Below are 6,218 nucleotides of genomic sequence, written 5' to 3'. Positions count from 1 at the left end.
TAAATTATTATTTTGACTTTAAATCTTTACAGAAGTAGACAGCCTTCTCTTTCTCCTGTGGAGCAACTGGTAGCTTGAAATACTAACCTGGTTGTCAGCAACTCAATTGCTAGTTCACTGCTCCACCAGAACTCCTTGAGCACAGACCCCAGCTTCCCTTAAGTTTCTTTACAGGAGGTTCTATAATCTGATGAACACTCTTTAGCACCATAAGTAGAAGGAGCCTTGTTGGTGTAGTGGTTACACATTGGACTGCTAATCACAAAGTCAGCAGTTCAAAACCACCAGCTGCTCTGAGGGAGAAAACTCGGCTCGCTCTCATAAAAGAGTGACAGTCTCAGAAATTCACAAGGGCAATTCTACCCTGCTCTACAGGGCCACTATGAGTTGGAATCAATGGCAGTAAGTTGTGTGTGTCAGAGCACCCGAACTAATATGGAATTTTGGAAGATTCCATAAGACAAGACTTCATCTCAAAAGAGAAATTTTCATTTTATGACCATCATTTGGCACAGTATAGATGACCAGAAAATATTGAATTTATGAAATGTAAATATCTGTACTTCTGAATGGCTTTCAAGAACGCTGGAGGTTGAGAACTGCTCTGTGGGAACTTCCAAAACTCTGCATTAGCTATGGTAATAGAGTGCCGATCCGTTTATAGAACCCCATGGGAAGGAAGGCAAGGGAGGCTGGAAGCTAAGGCGACCTTACTTCTGCAGTCCAGCAAAGCACTGGAAGATTTTTGCAAAATCCACTGAAGAAGGCTCATTATTCAGATAAAATTGGCCTTTTATAAAGAGCTTCCCACTCGACCTCAAGTGCTATTTTAATACACTGCTGTAGCAGCAGTAGTAGTTGTAGTCAAGGGAGTTCAGATAAATATTTTTCTCAAGGTTACGGTTACAGGAGAAAAGAATTGTTTGCATTTCTTGGATAGACATTAACTGCCAGAAGTGATTTAAACGTAACAAAATGTCTGGATGTAAAATGTGGGCAGCTGTATTTATTTAACCTTAAATTGCCACTTTTCCACCTAACTTTTTGGAACAAACAGCACACACATATTTCTTTTAGCATTACGCTACGCTAGCTAAATAAAACAAGTAACTGACTGACTAAGCCAACATGGTGCTTCTGAGAAAATAGTGCCACCTAACTTTTTCCTCTGGGGTGAGCCCTCTGCTGTAGTGGGCTATGCATTGCTCTACTGACTGCAAGGTCAACAGTTCAAAACCACCCTCTGCCCTTTAGAAGAAAGATGAGGCTTTCTATCTATTTCAAGAAGGAAACTCTCAGGGCAGTTCTACCCTGTCCTATAGGGTTACTAAGAGTCAGAATCAAGGTGATGGCAGTGGGTTTGGTTTGGTTTTTCAAACTTTCATTAAAGAAGCATTCACAGTACACGATTTAGGCCCCTGGCTGGTAACTCAACTTTTGGGGGTTCTGTCCTTGGGGAAAAGATTTGACAATCAACTTTCTTAAAGAATTACTGCCTTTGAAACTCTCTGAGCAGCCTGTTTTATGAAAGAACTTCTAGGAGTTTGTGGGGAAAATCTATTGTCTGTTGCTTCCAGTTTTCCACAGGCTTTTTGAAGCCCCTTGTATCTAAGGTCAATATGAGTCAGAAACTTATATTGGTTTGGGTTTTTCAGTGACTGCAGTTACTTGCTATTATTCAGGGCACTGATGGCATGCAATACAATCTTGTTCACTCACTACTGGTTAAATGAAAACTTTGCCATCATTACATGCGTATAGTGAAAGAAACCGGGTTTATTCCCTCCACAGAGTTGTATATAATCATAGAAGCTGAGACTTCTATTCGCTTGTTTGTTAATCTGACAAATACATACTACCAGTAGTATGCTTGACACTTTATGTCTCTTGTGTCAAGAGCGCATAGTAAGAGCTTCATATATTCAGAGATGTTATAAAATAACATAAATAAGTAAACAGTGGAAAACTGTGAACAGTGACTTTTTAAGAGGCCTAAACCTTTCCAGAATCACTGCTGAAGCGAAGACAGCAGCCTGTTTGTGATTCCATCACCAACTGCCATCAAGTCAGTTAGACTCAGAGACCCCATAGGACAGAGCAGAACTGCTCCATCGGTTTCTAAGACTATAAAATCGGTATGGGATTAGACGGCCCCATCTCTGATGTGGAGCAACAGGTAGGTCCAGACGACTGACCTTGAGCTTGCAGTGTGCAGTACAGTGTGTAAGCGCTACACCTCTAGGGCCCCTGTGCTATCATCATGTAGTTAAAATACCAGCTCCCCTACTCTGACAGTAGCAGTGGAAAGCACACAGCTCTCTTGGTTTGCTTTGAACCCTCATTTTGTTTGTTGTCTCAGGATAATTAATATGTGCGAGGCACATTCCTTTCTCACTCTGTTTTGTTTTTAGGTGGAAAATAAACTGGTTGAGTCCTTCCCTCTTGCTAGCAAGGAGCTAATGGGGAAAAGCTGTGTCCTTTTCACATGTCATTTTCCCTTCCTTGAGTCTCACTCACCCTTCTCCCTCCCGCTGCTGCTTCTGCTGTTAGCGTTAGTGTTAGGTGTCATGGGGTTGCCTGAGACGTATGGCATCCCATGGGCAACAGTGAAACACTCATTGCCTGGTCCCGGGCTACTCTCACAATTACTGTTATACATGAGTCCATTGTATCACTCCAGCTCAGAGGTCTTCATCTTTTCCACTGACCCTCTACCAGGCATTGAGAACCATAAAGAGCATTAGCGAGCTGTGATGGCTTGGTATTGGCCATTTTGAATCAGGCAGTCATATGGTTTACTATAGTAGGAATGACAAAAATCAAGAGGCATAGCACCACATTTATCATCAAAAGGGACATTTCAAGATCGGTTTTGAAGTGCAGTGCCATCTGTGATGAGATAATATGTATATATTCGCAAGGAAGACCAGTTTATACAACTATTAATTCAAATTTGTGCACTAACCGCTAAAGCTAATGATGACGAAATTGAAGCATTCCACTAACTTCTTCAGGCTGAAATTTATCGAGCATGTGATCAAAATGCATTGATAATTCTTTAAGATGCACTGATCATTACTGGCAATTGAAATGCAAAAGTTGGAAATCAGGAGGAAGGAACGGTGGCATGGCCTGGTGTGATCCCATGGTTGCCGCTACTGTGGCAATCCACCCTCATTCTCGGTCAACAGCACCCTCGGTGGTAAAAGGAAGTACGTACAAGGAAAACAGAACGATGTCTGCAGGAACGTAAACAGAAACAAAGCCACAAATCTGCCTATTGACCCATCCTGACCCCCGTACAACAGAATTACACACGCCCCAGTGCTGTCTTACCCCCACATAAAGACGGTTCATTGGTGAAGCTGATCAAGTAAACCGTTTTAAGATCTTTTCATGGGATCTGATACCTTTGATCAAGAAGAACTCATAGTAAGATGACCTCCACTAAAGAGTTGTACTTCGAGGCTCTGTGAGTCACACACTCACTCCATCCCAGCTTCAAGTCCAAGCTGCCAGGAAAAGGAGGCCCCCTCCTGCTTCCTCTTGCGCCTGACCTTCTTTCAAGAGCATAACTGGGAGAGCTCAAAAGAATCTCCATGACATTGCCACCACTAATCCGACTCAGTGGGAGGCCACGCTAGAGCTGCCGTAGATGAAGATGTAGAACAATTTAGTGGCTGGTGGAGTTTGGATTTTATTCCTGTTCAAGCCACAGGCCTCTTGGTGGCACTCAACACTGGCAAGAATGTGTGCTTGGCAGGACTCAGGGTATACCAAAAGAGTCATAATGCAAACTGAAAACACCTTTACTTTGTTTTGAGCCTCGTTTCTTCCTGTGATCCAGAAGCAGGTTTTCATTTTTAGACTTTGGAGGGGCGGTGAGCTCTTCAGGCGTCCAAAGGAAAATTAAGAGTAGTGGAGCACACACATGCACGTTAGTCCTCTCTGTGGTGCTTCATTTCCTGAAGACATGCATTACTTCTTTTTCCTCCTTGTTAGTCAGGAGTGAGTGTGTGTGTGTGTGTGTGTGTGTGTGTGTGTGTGTGTGTGTGTGTGTGCGCGCGTGCCTGCGTAAGTAAAGTCTGAAAGAAGTTCATGTGAAAAGGAAATGAAGATGGAAAATTCCCAGGAACTTCTTTTTTTTTTTTTTTAAATGATTGAAAGGTTTAATGTAACAGTATTAGAAGCTCATTAGTAGTTTCTTTTTTTTGTTTGTTTTTTTTGTTTTTTCTTTTTTAACATTTTATTCGGGGCTTATACAACTGTTATCCCAATCCATACACACATGAATTGTGTAAAGTCCCCTCATATTGCTAAGGGATGCAAAGTGATACAACGGCGCTGGTAAAAACAGTTGGGCGGGTTATAAAGCAAAAAACAAACACTTAAAGCTAAACATAAATTAAACTTACACCACAACAATCGTATTCCCAGGCATTCATCATAGAAATGTGGAAACAGATTTATGCGGAAATGTGTACCCCCATGTTCATAGCAGCTTCCTTCAAAATATTCCCAAACTGGAAACTCCCCAAGTGTCCTTCCGTGGTGAAAGGGCCTTTCTGTACCATCTTTGCCACTTCCTGATGCTCTAGCTTTAGTTTTAAATGGAAGTTGAACATGTTGGTTGCAGACCATTCACATTTTGCTTGGTTCCTTGACAGAGGAGAGACTTCATGGAAGAGTTTATGCGCATAAACCTTTAGCTTTTTTCAGTATTTTATTCTTCATGTCATAAAAATTATTACTAGTTGTTATGAAATAAATAATTTGTTATCTCTTGGTAAGTCAAAGCACTTGGCAGACTTGTCTAGCTAATTTGTTCTTTCATTATTTTCACTAACTAGATCAAATAAATGGATTACTGCGCCCCCCCACACACACACACACATTTTAAGGAACGTTGGTGATGCAGTGATCAAGCACTGATCTGCTCATCAAAAGATCAGCGGTTAACACTTACCAGCACCTCCGTGGGACACAGACAGATCAATATGTCACTGTAAAGATTCCAGCTCAGGAAACCCTATAGGGCAGTTCTAGTCCACACAAACTCAGAACTCACAGGGACCCTATAAGGTAGGGTAAAATAACCCCAAAACTTGTCTTTTTCCCCTGTGGTGGCTAGTGGTTTCGAACTGCTGATCTGTGGTTAGCAGTCCACTCTTAACCCACTATGCCATCAAGACTCCTTTATTCTGTCATGCAGGGTTGATAAGAGGCAGTAGTAGCTACAGCACACAATAGCTTCCATTCTCTTCAGTCAACAAATGGTCACTAAACACCTGCTAAATGCTATTCTCTGTTCAAGGGGCTGCAGATACAGAGCTCACCAATACAAATGTCCTCTGCTCATGGTGCTTACAATTTTGATATGTGAAGTGCTACTGTAAAACGTGAAAGCACACCAGCTCATGTGATCATGAGGTGTCTATGGGATCAGGTATCAGGCTTCAAAGAACAAAAGCTCCTATCATTGTGAATGAGGAGCAGTGCAGAGTAGGGACCCAAAGCCCATCTGTAGGCAACTGGACATCCCCTTACAGAAGGGTTGCAGGGAGGAGACAAGCCAGTCAGGGTGTAGTGTAGTAATGATGAAACATACAACTTTCCTCTAGTTCTTTAATGCTTTACACCCCACCCCACCCCCAAAATATCATGACCCCAATCCTACCTTACAAATCTGGCCAGACCAGAGGATGTACATTGGTACAGATAGGAACTGGAAACACGGAATCCAAGACAGACGATCCCTTCATGACTAGTGGTGAGAGTGGTGATACCAGGAGGATGGAGGGAAAGTGGGGTAGAAAGGGGGGACCAATTACAAATATCTACATATAACCCTACTCCCTGGGAAATGGACAACAGAAAAGTGGGTGAAAGGAGATGTTGGACAGTGTAAGACATGACAAAATAATAATAATTTATAAATTATCAAGGGTTCGTGAGGAAGGGGTGATGGGGAGGGAGGGGAAAAATGAGAAGGTGATGCCAAGGGCTCAAGTAGAAATTAAATGTTTTGAGAATGATGAGGGCAACGAATGTCCAAATGTGCTTGACACAATGGATGGATGTATGGATTGTGATATGAGTTGTACGAGCCCCCAATAAATTGATTTTTTTTTTAAAGGGTGAAAGCTTTGGCCCCATGTCTGAGTACTGTCAGAATTCAGGAGCTAGTGTGGATTAAAAATGGCGGCATAGACACTATC

At 42.2% G+C, this 6,218-nt stretch overlaps 1 protein-coding gene across 2 annotated transcripts in view; it reads left to right on the top strand.

Moving 5' to 3' along the window:
* Nucleotides 1-6,218, top strand: part of LIMS1 (LIM zinc finger domain containing 1) — an 83,048-nt gene that overhangs the window by 24,671 nt on the left and 52,159 nt on the right. The gene's annotated exons all lie outside the window — the stretch shown is intronic.

This window comes from Echinops telfairi, unplaced genomic scaffold, assembly GCF_000313985.2.
Source record: "Echinops telfairi isolate 266 unplaced genomic scaffold, ASM31398v2 ScPeMD7_7467;HRSCAF=8505_1, whole genome shotgun sequence".
In the NCBI taxonomy this organism is placed as follows: domain Eukaryota; kingdom Metazoa; phylum Chordata; class Mammalia; order Afrosoricida; family Tenrecidae; genus Echinops; species Echinops telfairi.
Note: the sequence above shows the minus strand (reverse complement) of the source record. Positions and strands in the feature narration are given on the sequence as shown.